Here is a 15,299-nt window from a genome sequence, read left to right on the forward strand (position 1 = left end):
AAATATGAATTAATGCATAAATGACCGAGGGAAGAGAATCTGGAAAGTCAGTAATCAAGTATCTAGACAGCTTCTGTTTCTCATTTACTCTTTCTTTCTTACATCCTATTGGATTCTCAGCTTTCTTTCTCTTTAAGTTGATTTCACTTCCTCTGTGTGCACCATAGCCTGAAATAGTCTCTGCAAAATTCCTGAGTTTATATAAACTTTCAAAGGCTTTCAAAGATGATTGACTATATCTCAGACCCAATTTCAAACTCCAAGAGGAGAGAATCTGATGAACTTATTTTGGGTCAGTATTCATCCACAGAGCCGGCCAAATAAATAAAACCAAGTGTTAGCAACCTAATTATTGGGGAAATCTATCCCTATTGGATTAGAGAATGTCTCAGCAATATATTTTACATTTGTTGATGATGAGGGAGTGTTGGGCAAGCAGAGGGCAAAGTACAGGCTAACAGCATCTCCCCACCCCCAGGGTGGGATAAGTGTGATACTCCTCTGACACTCCTGGCTATCCAAGAACAAAGGAAAGGGGTTTAAGTGCTTGCCATGGTGATGTGGAAAACTAAGGCAAATGAAAAATTAAATTTCCTTAATGTCTACAGTCCATTGACAAGTCCTTGAAATAGGCCTCCTAAGGAGTCCAGCTGCCTCAGTGTTGACACTTTGCTAAGGGCAAAAGGGAATCTTGACTTAACATTATCCTGACCCTTCAGGATCCTGTAAATCTACTTTAACATGTAAAATTTTTTGAAAACTTGCTTTATCTTAACTCCCCCAAGGTATATGCTGGCAATCATACTCCAAGTTTATGGCCCCCTGATATACATCTTAAGGGTCTCATGACTGAGGTTTTACTAAACAGTAATAAATGACATTTTCCTAACAGCAGCTAGCCCCTCAAGATCCTAGAGAGCTTGCTTCCAAAATACCTTGGGGACTTAATCTATCCCTAACCTCCTCCTAACCTGAAGGTATATAATGTGTTACGTGTCACAAACCCAGGGCAGCTCTCTCTGCCCATGGGTCCTGTCCCTGAGCATTAATAAAATTGCCTTTTTGCACCAAAGACATCTTCAAGAATTCCTGAAAAATTTCTTGGCCATCAGCTCTGAACCCCCACCATCACTCCCAAAACCCCATCAGCTGATAAACGATTAACACCACTATACTAGAATTTAAACGTGGCTGTCCAGAGTGTTGATAATGAAATTAAAAGGAAAGTTTTAGCATGGCCCCATTTTTTCCCCCATACCCATTCAGCCAGAATGAGATTTATGTTCCCTCCCCTTGTATCTGGTCTTTGTAACTGCTTGACCAATAGAATAAAGCATTTGTGACTTTAGGTCAGATTATGAGTTCAGACCTTAAGGAACTGACATCGTCCATGTTCTGTCCCTTAGGATTCTTGCTCCTGAACCCCAGCAATGAGGAAGAACAAGTGACCCCATAGACAAGCCCATGTGAAAAGAAACAACCATCCAACAACTTGCTACCCATGTGAGTGAACCATCTTGGAAGTGCATTCTTTACCCCCAGTTGAGCTGTTTTAACTGACACAGATGAGTCCTATCCAAATTGCAGATTCATGAGAAAAATAAGTATTTTTTAAGCCAATGAAGATTAGTTGATTTGTTTCACCGCAGTAAATAACCATAACAATCCTAAACATTGCCCTGTTCTATGCTCAATTATTAACAGTGTATATATAATAGAATCTACCTGGATTTAATTCTCATGTAACCTCTGATTTTACTTTATTCAGTTAAACAGTTAATCACCTTAACTGTATCTTGCTATAATTATTAATTTGAATTTAGGTGTTGGGTGAAGGAAAAACTAGATGTTGGGTTTTTTTGTTTTTTTGTTTTTTTTGCAAAGATCTCAAAAAATGCAATCAATAATTTTCTGTGTTATGTTTTGGGACATGCTCATTGGTAACAAAAAGTGCTTAACTGTGTCTTTTACATAATGATAATTCCTGATAATGACTGGTACAGCAGGGTTTTTTTTTTTTTTTTTTTTTTTTTTAATTTTTTTTTTTCAACATTTATTTATTTTTGGGACAGAGAGAGACAGAGCATGAACAGGGGAGGGGCAGAGAGAGAGGGAGACACAGAATCGGAAACAGGCTCCAGGCTCTGAGCCAGCAGCCCAGAGCCCGACGCGGGGCTCGAACTCACGGACCGCAAGATCGTGACCTGGCTGAAGTCGGACGCTTAACCGACTGCGCCACCCAGGCGCCCCCAGCAGGGTTTTTTAAATTATATTTCAAGCAGAGTTCTAAAAGCAGAATAATCATTCAGATTGACGGATTGATTTTTATAGGTACTTAATGCAGTTGCTTCTTACAATCTATAAAGTGAAGGTCAGCAATACTTCAAACACATGGAGCAAAAACAGAAAGGAACTCCAGCCTTATTTAATAAAAGTAACTAAGAAAAATTGGGGAATGGTGTCAAGCTTTGGTGGGTGGAAGTGGGAGGTATTTGGTTTATGAAATCTCTGTCATTACAGGTGAACAGTAAGAGGGAGACAATATCATTTCTATCAGCAAAGCACAAAAGCTGAGAATCTTGTCCCTTACATGTCAAAATGATTAATTAAGATGTTTTAAATTCACTATTTCTTACCACATTGCATGACTCTGAATATATAATTAATATTTACAGAAAACATTATATAATTGTACTTTTTATAGTATTCCATTTCAAACTTTTATGAGAGGAGAGAGAAACATTGGTTTGCTGTTTTATAACAGACTTCCACATTCACTTGCCTACATGAGCTGGGCCTATTTTTAAATGGACATTTGCAAAATGACAGTTCTCTTCACTTTTCAAATATTGATGTTTCTATGTCTCATAAATTGAATGGACCACAAGATTGCAGATACAGTCTTATTTACTTATTGTGATTGTTCTGTTTGTTGAGGTTGGTAAGAATAAACACAACACTTAAAGACCAGCAGGAGTCATAATCAGAAATCAGCCCAGATAAGTTTACAATTTTCCCTATTCCAATTGGAAACTAATATAATGAGGAAAATAACATTTTTCATTAGGACAGATACAAATACAATCTTCCCTATAAATAGAGCATTGTGCCCTTCACTAAAAACCAGAAATAACCAAATCAGAATTGTAGAAGCTGGGTATATTCTAAGGAGAAACTATGGAGAGAAAACTGTACAAGTAAATAAACACTACTGTAATGGATTCTAATAGACTTTTTAACAACTCTCTGCTCTTAGAGGAAAAAAAAAAAAGACCAAAATGGAATTTAATTTTTTATCACAATACATAAAAAAGCAAAAAATAAAGGGTAGGATTTTATACATAAATGAGACCCTTTTATAGATTTTAATGCCTTTGAAAGATCATGAATTGATGTATTTCCTAGCATTCATAAGTCTATTTAAATACAGGTTGGTTTAGGTCTACAAAGACAATGTGAACTCAATGTTCATGCAGGTGAAATAAATGGTAAAGTATTTACATTAAAAGTAAAACTTCAAAATATTTTCTGAATAAATTGGTTCTGTGTAATGTTTTTAATCTTATTGTGTTAGCATAATATTTAAATTACATTTGGGGACAGGTAATGCATGAAACATAGGGAGGTTTGTAATAAGGTAATAAATTTAAATCTGTTTCTGTTTCAGGGGTTAATAATGGACCCCCAGCTTACGTTGACAAAATGATAAAAAAATTTTCTCTACCTTCCATAGTAATGCTATGGCTTTGTACGTAATTAAATTTACTGAATATGTCAATCTTATTTTGTGATATTCAATTAGATATATGTATTTATTTTCCATTCATTTGTATTTATTTTTGTTTTTTATAATTTTCCTCCCCAAGAAATTTGAGGTTTTATTTATAAACATTATAATAAAATTATTGAATTGTTTCTTCATTTTTAAAGAAATCACAAAGATTTGGACATAATTAGGATTTTTTTTAAAAAAAAAATAATGTTTATTTATTTTTGAGAGAGAGAGAACCAGGAAGGGGCAGAGAGAGAGAGAGAGACAGAGACAGAGACAGAGACAGAGACAGAGGATCTGTGCTGTCAGCCCAGAGCCCGATGTGGGCCTCAAATTCAGGAATGGTGAGATCATGACCTGAGCCTAAGTAGGACACTTAAACAACTGAGCTACCCAGGTGCCTCATGGACATATTTAGGCTTGAACTGAGATTATTAGGAAAATATCGACAAAGTGAATTATAAATATTTTATAATTGGCCAATAGAGCAAAAGGTAGCTTGGATATGGCATGCTGTGATTTTAACGTTCTATTTGACATAGTCATATTTTTAAAAAATTTTTTAATGTTTATTTATTTTTGAGAGACAGACAAGAGTGTGAGCAGGGGAGGGACAGAGAGAGAGGGAGACACAGAATCCAAAGCAGGCTCCAGGCTCTGAGCTGTCAGCACAGAGCCCGATGGGGGGCTTGAACTCACCAACTGTGAGATTATGCTCTGAGCTGAAGCCGGATGCTTAACCGACTGAACCACCCAGGTGTCATTGACATAGTCATTTTCATGACCTGATACTATATATGGACTAATATTATCTGAATGAAAGTGGACTTAAGTATCTTTTTGAATAAGGAAAATAACATAATGTTATTTTATAAAACAAAAGCAGTCAAGGAGGAAGTCTTAAGCAAGATGCACAGAATTCTGTTTTTATCTAGATCCTATAAAGCATATATTATTAAATATTTGGATGAAGATATAGTAGACAAGTTCTCATATCTTCCAGATAGCACCAACCTAAATGGGTTCTTAGGTAAATAATTAAGTTAAAAATCATCTTTCCATGAGGAAGTGATAGGTTAGAAAAATAGAAATTTGGCTCTCATAAGGATAAATCTAAAGTCTTATAATCTTAATCTTCAATAACAAAGCTCCAGTAGTTCATCAAAATATACTGCATATATATTTCTCTAAGGTGTTAATATATGTACCTCAAAAACAAAACAAAACAAAACAAAACTAAAAAATAGGTATGATCAAATTGGTTTGGGCAATGATTCAAGCCATATATAGAGATTTGTAAGATACAACAATAGAATATTAACAATTTTTTATTGTGGTACAGAAATTTAATAGAAAATTTACCATTTTTAAATTACAGCTCAGTAGTGTTAAGTATATTTACATTGTTGTGACACAGATCTCCAGAACTTTTTCATCCTGCAAACTGAAACTCTGCACCCATGAAATGACAACTCTCATTTTCTCTTCTCTTGGTAACCACTATTCTGCCTTCTGTTTCTATGATATTGACTACTTAGATACTCCATCGGTAATTAATAACATTTTATAAGTTCTGTTTTCTAGAAACCTGTTAACACAGTATCTCTTGTATATATTTTATAACAGAACTGATGTCCCATAAACATATCTAAATATTACTTGTGGAACATAACCCTGTGGAACAGTATTTTGAGAAACACTCAACTACTATTTTTTATAGCAAAAGTAGTAAAATTTCTACTGCATTCTGCCATTTTTTTAAGGAGAATACTTGAAGAGTAAAATTTATAAGCTAGACAAATATAAGAGGAGACAAACAGAATTATGAAATAATTGAATTGTTGTGCTGTGGGAAGAATGTTTGATATTTGATTTGAGAAGAGAAGATGTGGGATCCAGAGTATAAGTTTATTTTATTATTTTATTTTATTTTATTTTATTATTTTTTTTTTAATTTTTTTTTTCTCAACGTTTATTTATTTTTGGGACAGAGAGAGACAGAGCATGAACGGGGGAGGGGCAGAGAGAGAGGGAGACACAGAATCGGAAACAGGCTCCAGGCTCTGAGCCATCAGCCCAGAGCCCGACGCGGGGCTCGAACTCCCGGACCGCGAGATCGTGACCTGGCTGAAGTCGGACGCTTAACCGACAGCGCCACCCAGGCGCCCCGATTTTATTTTATTTTAAAAGTTTATTTATTTTGAGAAAGAGAGCATGCGAGAGTGGGGGACGGGCAGAGAAAGAGGGAGAGAGAATCCCAAGCAGGCTCTGCACTGTCAGCACAGAGCCCAACATGGAGCTCAATCCCACAAACTGTGAGATCATGACCTGAGCTGAAATCAAGAGGCAGACACTTAACCACCTAAGCCACCCAGGCACCCCCAGATTATAAATTCATATTGATTATTTACAGCGATATAATTTTTAGTAAAAAACTGAGTGGATATATAAATCTAATGTTTATATCAGACATTAGATATTAGTGGATATATCAAACTAATGTTAAGTCAGCCAGGAAGATTTCATATTAAAAAAAGAAGTAACAGGTTATAAAATAATTTGGCTATCTTTTACCAGAAGTTTGAAGTGCAAGATTATACAACTTACTGTATGAAATATTATTTAAAAAAAAGATTCCTGATGAGATACAAAGGTAGACCAAATGCCTGTTGAGTTTGTCTACTGTTATTACACATAAGCCTAGATTCTAAATTAAAAAACAACAACAACAATTATTCCTTTTAAACTGAAACGGGATATGTATTGGATGATTTTTCCTTAAAAATATTTAGCTAATTTTCTCCATTACACTTTTCAACAACTTCTGCAAATATGATACACATTAATGTGATCTAATTAAGTAATGTGATTTTTGAATCAAAAATTCTGAAAATTCATGTAGTCCTTTCAAACTTCATATTAAACTTAACTGAGAATGATAAACACCTACCACTGTGAAAAATCTCAAGATCTGCTCCCAGTGGGTTTATGCAATGCTCATGTTCCTCTTCGCAGGCTATATTTATCTCTCCCTAAACATTATTATAGTCGGTATAATCTGTTGATGACCAAATGTTTCCTGGGGAGCTTCAGTTTTCTGAATAAATTCGTTTTGTTAAGTGTTAATTGTAGGAATGTCTTTGTAGACCCAAGAGAATACAGTAAAGAATACTGAATGCTTCCTTTAGTGAAATCTGACTTTCTGCTTATTTGGTATTTATGGGTTCCTAAATGATACGCAACCAGTAAATGTGTCCCAGAAACCCGCCTTATTATTTGTTTTCCTCTAGGAAGTAGGAATCATATCCTTTATAACAACGTAAAACTTTAAATATACAAAAACTAAAAAATTTTTAAAAAGTGCTTAGCACAATCATCTCTGATATTTTTATAAATACATACTGTCTTCACCATATATATCTTAATTAAAGTGCCATGTTCAATTCAAACATTATGTTAAGTCTCTCAAATATGGGGGCTGGTATTCTGTTCAGTCACAGAAGAAATCAAATGTCTCCAATAGTTGAAATACTAAAAATGAAGACACTTGATGTATTTTTTTTACTTGTATTTGAAAGCTCTGCTTTTACATATATTTTGCTTTTTATGTACATATTATGATAAACATCTTTGAGAAAAATATTATGTGTTTGATCTTTTTCCTTTCAGTTTATGTGTCCTTGAATAAAGTATGATAAAGGAAGCTGTCATGGTAACACTGTAGCACATGGATAGATTGTGACAGAAGACTAGTGGGAAACAGAAGAGCACCCTTGCACTTGGCAGTGCTCTCTGAACATTTCCCATGCAAGTAACAAAATCATAAAGCCTTTTATTTGGCAGTTGTGCAGAGCGAGAGACTGATTTGACTCTTCTACAAAAATGCTCTGTGTTGCTTGGAATCATTGCCTATATCTCAATTATATCCTGTGGGGGAGAAATGAATTTGGCTATTATTTTAACTGACATAAAAGGGTAGAACTGAAGAGTTCCATCTTTTCACTAGCTCCTATGGATAGTGAAATGGGAAAATGAGTGGCTAGAATTTACAACCTCTTCCTTTAACAGGCTGTGACTGTTGCAAGGACAGAGTGGTAATATAATGGGTTTGTCAGGAGTCTGCAGCTGAGAATACCAATATCTAATCCCCTCCATTGAGAGAAAAGACATTTTAGGAAACTAGGAAGCTTTATTTGCATTTAAAAAGCTATGTTGTGTAAACTCAAAGTAAGTTTGTTGCAAAGACCATGTAAGAAAGTGTTTAGAGTGATTAATGATTCCATTTCATCTATAAATGCCATGTAGAGAAATATAAAACCAGCAATTGTATCAAAGTGCAAGGTCAGAGTACATAAAAGAGTGGAAACATTCAAGATAAATACTCTTAATGTTGATTACTTAAGATGCTGAACGTTTTTGTTCAAGCATGGGTCACATTCCATAAAATAATAAAATACATTTGCAACAACCTCAGCATATAGTGTACTTTACATGGCTTTAGAGACGACATCACAGCGATTTTACTTTATAAAGTGTTTTTATATAACTGTGGTGAAGTTGTCAACTGGTTCTTGAAAATCCTATTCCTGCTTTAGTACTCATTCTGTTGTTAGTATATTTCACCCACCAGGCTCTGTTAGAATTTAACCTCTATACTATAAATTTTTTCTGAGTCACATTTTGATAAAACATGGTAAACATTTGAGGTTTAATAAATTAATGAAAATCTTTCTGTCATTTGTTCCTGATACCCTTCCTTTGAATAATGTGCTACACTCATAAAAAAGGAATGAATTATGGGGTTGTTAATTAATTGTCTCTTATAATTGATGTATTTATTTTGATAAATGTTGGAATAATTACTTATAATTACTTCAAATACTCTATCAACTTTTAAAAAGAGCAAATTAGAAAATTGGCTTCTTATATGCAGAATTTTAAGTAAGTAACAGCTATAAAAATACACCTGTAAACGTACCATCTGGCACAGTGGTGGGAAAGCAAAGTCAAAAGCAGAATCTAACATGAGTTTTTCACTGATTCTGAGCTTGTTGCTCAAAAGGTTGTGATCCGAACCATTCAGTGGGGTCAGAATGCAGTTGGGATGGCTGGTTTTAGATTCTGTTCTTTCTGTATCATTTAGAAACAGCTTTATCAAGATATCATTTTCAATTCTTCACATACTCCAATATGCTTAACAATAAATGGACCACTATGGAGATGCAAAGTTTATGGCAAGCATTTGTTTCTCTACAATGTGTTTCTAGAACTTTTTACCAGAATTGGAAAACTTAGACTAAGGCAGGGGACCTTAAGGGGCTTCTCTGTTCCAGCTGTCCTAAATTCACTTTTGTTTGTCTTGTAGCCTTGGAACAACTCCAGTGCTAGGAATTAGAGACAAATCATCCTTTCTTACATATCTTGTTTTTTGTCCTTTGACTAAACTCAAATCTCTCTTGTGCCTTACATCCTTTGAGCTACACAAATAGCTTGAGCACAAACTTAATTGGGAAAGTAAATAGTCATTTGCTGTGTGACTAAACACGGAACATGTGAAAAGGAAAATTTCCAAGCCTATCATGAGCATTGAGCATATAGAAAATAATTTTCTAGAGTTATTTATCTGTCCACTCTATATAGTTCTCCCCATTTAAAAAATGAATTCAGCATTCATGGAAAATGCCAAGTTGAGAAGTCTTCTATTTTTATATATAATAACTGTAGCATTATCTACTCCATTCTGAAACAATGCCTCAGGCCTGAGCTTGAGGAACCACCTATGGGGATCAGGATATTTTCATCCCTGCTGCCTTAGTTCAGATACCAGAGGGTGCCAATCATGTCAATTTTTGTCCAGAAGATACACTGAGTCTTTTGTGTAGACCTCTGAGAATACTGGTGGGATATGAAATGGATACCTAGATCTTCAGCTAGATAGACACTGGAGATACACAAAAGAATGTCTAGCTTCCATTTCTAACTTTAAACTCCAGGTTTGCTTTTTTATATCTCCATGAGTTTTGGAAAGATTTTTTTCAGTCTTTCTGTAATCAATATTCACAAAGCTTCAGCAGGGTTAAAAGACATATATAGAATATATTAAATATGAGGCATGCAGTGGGCTAAAATTCTTATAGAAAAAGTACCCTATACATACATATAGATAGATAGATATACTATATATACACTATACATCTCTATATATCTCTCTCTATAGGAAAATACATATCTACAGTCATATATATATATATATATATGTACATATATATGTGTATATAAATATATGACATTTATTTAAGATCATTGTATACTAGAAGTGGGTAAGCTTGCTGAATCATTTTCTTAATTCAGTTCTGGAAAATGGCAAGTATCTGAGGCTTAAAGTAGCTCTTTAAGCAGGAGTAGAGTTTATGATGATACTTTAAAAATAGATATGATGATCTGTGTTATTGATAGATTGAGTGACTGAACAGAGACATTTTACATTCTAACCGGAAGATGAATCTCTCATTAAACATTTACATCACATGAATGCACAACAAGATAGATAGTGAGGGAAACATGTTTTTAATACACATATTTCAAACATTTCACATAACTGAAACAAGTGGCCAGAGAGAGAAAAATGATCTGAAATTCAGAATAAGATGAGAATGCTCATATAGTATCTATTACTGAAGTCAGCTCTTCTTTTTTTTTTTAAATTTTTTTTTCAACGTTTTTATTTATTTTTGGGACAGAGAGAGACAGAGCATGAACGGGGGAGGGGCAGAGAGAGAGGGAGACACAGAATCTGAAACAGGCTCCAGGCTCCGAGCCATCAGCCCAGAGCCTGATGCGGGGCTCGAACTCACGAACCGCGAGATCGTGACCTGGCTGAAGTCAGACGCTTAACCGACTGCGCCACCCAGGCGCCCCAGAAGTCAGCTCTTCTTAATGAGTGAACACAGCATCGTGTGTAAGGAAGTTGAATCACTATGTTGTACACCTGAAACTAATGTAACTTTGTCAACTACACTCAAATCAAAAGAAAAAAAATTAGAAGAATGGATATTTATAAATATACAGATAGTAGAAAATAAAAATAAGTGAAAGACATTTCTCATCAAAAATTTTTTGACTAAAAGGATTTAAAAACTAAAAAAAATAAATAAAATCAAAAAAAGTGTTAAAATGGAATTATTTTAAATAGTTATACCTAATGAAGATTTGGTTCATTTAACTAGGATTTTAATTTTTTTCCTGATGTTTCTTTATTTTCGAGAGGGACAGAGCATGAGCAAGGGAAGGGCTGAGAGAGAGGGAGACACAGACTCTGAAGCAGGGTCCAGGTTCCCAGCTGTCAGCACAGAGCCCAATGCAGGGCTCAAACTCAGGAACCATGAGATCATGATCTTAGCGGAAGTTGGATGCATAGCAGACTCAGCCACCCAGGTGCCCCTAACTAGGATTTTAAATTAGACAAAGGAGCCACTCCCAGAGTAAAAGAAAACAAAACAAAACTAGACTCAGAAAATGAGAGTGGACCTTAATATAAGGAATTTGTACTTTAACAAAGATAAGTACCTGCATTTTAAGATGCTCTTTTTAAGACTACTGCTATATATTTTTAGTTAGAATCTCAGGGCGTAAGAAATAGAAACTCATTCAGGTTTATTGTGTTAACAAAACTTTATTTTAAGAATATATACGGCAGTGTGAAGAACAAGGGTATTAGTAGCACCACCACACTTAACAGTAATTGGAAAACTGTTCAAGGTACTTCAGTAGGTCCAGTCACCTTGGAGTCCCTGTGAAGACCCTAAGACAGCAGCATTAGCAGTCTGCTTCTGACCCCCTCCTCCCAAGTAAGAGTGCCTGGTTTCCCACATTACATTGTCACCCAGAAGTAAGAGCTTCGGCTCCTGAATCAACTATGTTTGAATTAAACTGTCAATTTGTAGCCCAATGAACTTGGAAATGTTACTTAACCTTTCTAATTCTCATAGGTAAAAAAGAAGATAATGATACCTACCAAATAGAAGTGAACTTTAATAAGTTAAATATCTATTAACCACTAGTATTTAGCCATTTCATCATAATCATGATTCACTTTTCTATTTTTGAGTTCCCCTACTTTTCCTTAATTCTACTTTCTCATGACTTGTTTTCTCCAGTTTTATCTCTCCCTACTCTCACAGACTCACCAGGTATACCTCTATTTTAAGGAAATTATCTTTAAACACATGAACGTATACCTTGGAATACGCAGAACCATTACAATAGATATGACTATGTAGGAATAGTTTTAAGGGCTTGAATATTCTAGATCCTAATACGTCTCAGGTTCCATTCCCTCTATTTGCTCTATCAGTCATTCACCCTGCATAATTTAGTACAGGTATGGTGGGAACTTAGTCTAAATTATTTTGCTATAAGTCTTAGAAATCATATGGGAGAAAAAAACAGCATCAAAACTGAATTAAATGTATCACATATGAAAATGTCTGAGAAATCTGGCTTATTTCAAACTATGTGCAAATACTTACAAACAGACAAAACAAGCAGAACTGGTATGAAGTGTCCTAACAATCTACAAGGTTTATGTAATAAGATTTCGGGGTCAGAGTATCAGAAGCCAGAAATTAGCAGTAAACATTCAAGTCCAGAAGGCAAGGACCTCACTCTGAGTAGAAACTATGGTAACAGTAACAGAACATTGAGGACATACAATATGTATGAATATAGATGATTATATATATATATATATATATATGTGTGTGTGTGTGTGTATACACAAATATATATATACACACGTATATTTGTGTGTACACTGAAATTATGTACTGAAAATATGTGTATATATGTATATGTGTGCTTATATAAAACTTTAAACACTCCTTTGGGCAACAAGGCATATTGATCAGGTCACTTAGAAAATAGAAAAGATTATGTAGGCAAGGATTTCTCCATAGCAACATATTTATATAACTTCTTTCATTTTTTGAAAGCTGTAAAAAAATTGCCTCACTCATAAGAAAGTCTCAGGATAAAAAAGAAAATACATATTAATACCATATAGAATGCCCAAATGTGTTTTATTTTCCACATGTTAAACATGAGGAATTATTCTCAGTCATTCTTAAGCAACCTTGAGCAACCAACTCAGTATTGTTAAGATATGCTGATTGTTTAAATCTACAGCAGTGTTTTTCAAAACTACCAATTTAGTTTTGAGATATATACATATATATACAACACACACATATATGTGTACATATATGTAATATATGCATTACATATATATGTATATACCTTACATATATATTTAAAATATATGTATATATGTATTTGATATATGTTTGACATATATTTGAATTGGTAGTATGTATGTGCATACACACCCACAATTTTGGCTAAAACTATTTAAGACATTACCTAGTTTCTTTCGATTTCACTATGTATTATCCAATAAAACATGTGAAGATATTTTATATCATTCTACAATATATTTATTGCAAATAATGTATCCTATCTTAATCCATATTGTAAATGCTTGTTTCTGTTTCTCATATTTTAAAAATAAAATTATATTCCATTTGCCTGATCGATTATTTTAGCCAAAAAAGAAAAAAGACAAACAAATGACTATAAAATTGTATGAACCGTAAAGTTGTAACTCACAGTTACCTGAAGCAAGTGTATGACATAACCCAAGAAAGAAAAGGGCCATGTTACTAATGATATTTTAGAAGGTGACCAGATGTTTCATTACCATATTTAATTTCCTTCCCCTTCAACTTTAAAATAAGTGATTACCTGAAGCATTGATATAGTAGTTACAAATTGTATATCAGTTAAAAAGAGATAATGGGTTGGGGTGGCCGGCTACAGCTCCTAAGGATTTTACTCATTATGACTCTTGACAGGGGTATGGAAAATGAGAAGAGAATATGTTAAAATACATTTTTCATACATATCTTTCATGATTATATAAATATTAATGATTATATGGTCTTCTCATATTACACATTCTCTAAGACTTCACCTTTCCTAACCTAACTTTTGATTGAGTAACTGTGCTCATACAGGAAATAATGTCTTTCAACACATTTTAAATATATCAGTTTTCTTTTTCAGAACTGTTTCCAAATTTTGTATTGTATATTTTATAGTTTCATAGGATGCTGAATACACCTTTTAAGAATAATATTTTTAGTTTTTCATTCAACAATCATTTGGTAATATTAACACCTATATAAGTCTTGGTTTGCCACTTGGCAGTCCCACTGGAATGTTTTCAGGGAGTATTTTGCAAGCAATTATCATCCAATAATTTTGAGTATTATGGAAGGTCAAAAACTCTTGTAAGGTAAGGTAGGATTCCAAACACAATGAGTTTACAATGTTAACTAATGATAATTTTCTTCCAAAACATTTTCAAACTTATATTTCAACAAGCTCTTTTTCTTTTCTTTTCTTTCCTTGTTTTTACTATTCATTGACATCACATTAACTCCATATAATTATATCTTCTATATGTGTACAACTCAGAATCTAAATTTTTGTTTCTATATACACTAAATTTTGTATGTTGAAGTCACTCTTAGACTTCTACATAATTACAATGAGCCCCCTCTTATAAATACAGACTGGAGTTTTTCTCATTATATATTCTCTATATAGTAAATCACTTACACTGACTCACTTACACTGAGGTTAGGTATACCTAACACTCATGTAGTTTCAGTCTTAACTCTACTGCTTGTGAGTAGGAAAACAGTGGAGCATTTTTCTATCCATAACTGTTTAGCATTCTTTGAAAATTAGAATTTTGAAGTTTGCTTTCATCTGCAACACAGTAAGAACAATACCAGGTACTTTATTCTTTGGGATCTAAACACTCTGATTACATGGTCTTCAAAATGCTAAATTATTATTAGACATGTCTTATCAAATACTAAGGGGCCACATATTACATGTTAATAAAATACATAAATTGAGATTCTGGTTTTCTAGATTGAAGTGAGAGGTAGTATTTTTTTAGAAGAACTGACTGGGTCCTGTACCTTGTGAGATTCACTTCCTTAAAACTCCCATCATAATTGCACTCTCATCACCATGTAGCCTTAGAGAATCTTGTCCTAAAAATAACCAAATTTAAATTTGTGCCCCTTCTTTTTCCGTGATTATACATAAGGTAAATCTGTAACATTTTAACAAAAAGTATGGGCAGTGAAGGGTGGCCTGGGTGGCTTAGCTGGTTAAGTGTCTGACTCTTGATTTTGGCTAAGGTCATGATACTAGGGTCATGGGATCGAGCTCCACATCAGGCTCTGTGCAGAGCTTGGAGCCTGATTAAGATTCTCAATCTCTCCCTCTCTGCCCCTGCCCCTCTCCCCCCACTCACGCTCTCTCTTAAATGAGTGAATGAATGAATGAATGAATGAATAAATAAATAAATAAAATGGGATCTTCAAGTACGGCTTCTGTGGAGTTAAATGATTCCTTTTCTAAAAGTGGCCAAATAAAAAGTTTTGAAAAAATT

The 15,299-nt window shown here is 34.1% G+C and overlaps 1 long non-coding RNA gene across 1 annotated transcript in view; it reads left to right on the forward strand.

Moving 5' to 3' along the window:
* The first annotated feature begins 1,425 nt into the window (after window positions 1-1,425).
* The window catches only part of LOC147584715 (uncharacterized), a 60,749-nt gene continuing 46,875 nt past the window's right edge, over window positions 1,426-15,299 (forward strand). The window contains exon 1 of the long non-coding RNA XR_015255869.1: window positions 1,426-1,503. This is a non-coding gene — a long non-coding RNA (uncharacterized LOC147584715). The remainder of the gene's footprint in view (window positions 1,504-15,299) is intronic.

The sequence above is a fragment of the Puma concolor genome, chromosome A1, assembly GCF_028749965.1.
Source record: "Puma concolor isolate L17-30 chromosome A1, mPumCon1.1.hap2, whole genome shotgun sequence".
Classification (NCBI taxonomy): Eukaryota; Metazoa; Chordata; class Mammalia; order Carnivora; family Felidae; genus Puma; species Puma concolor.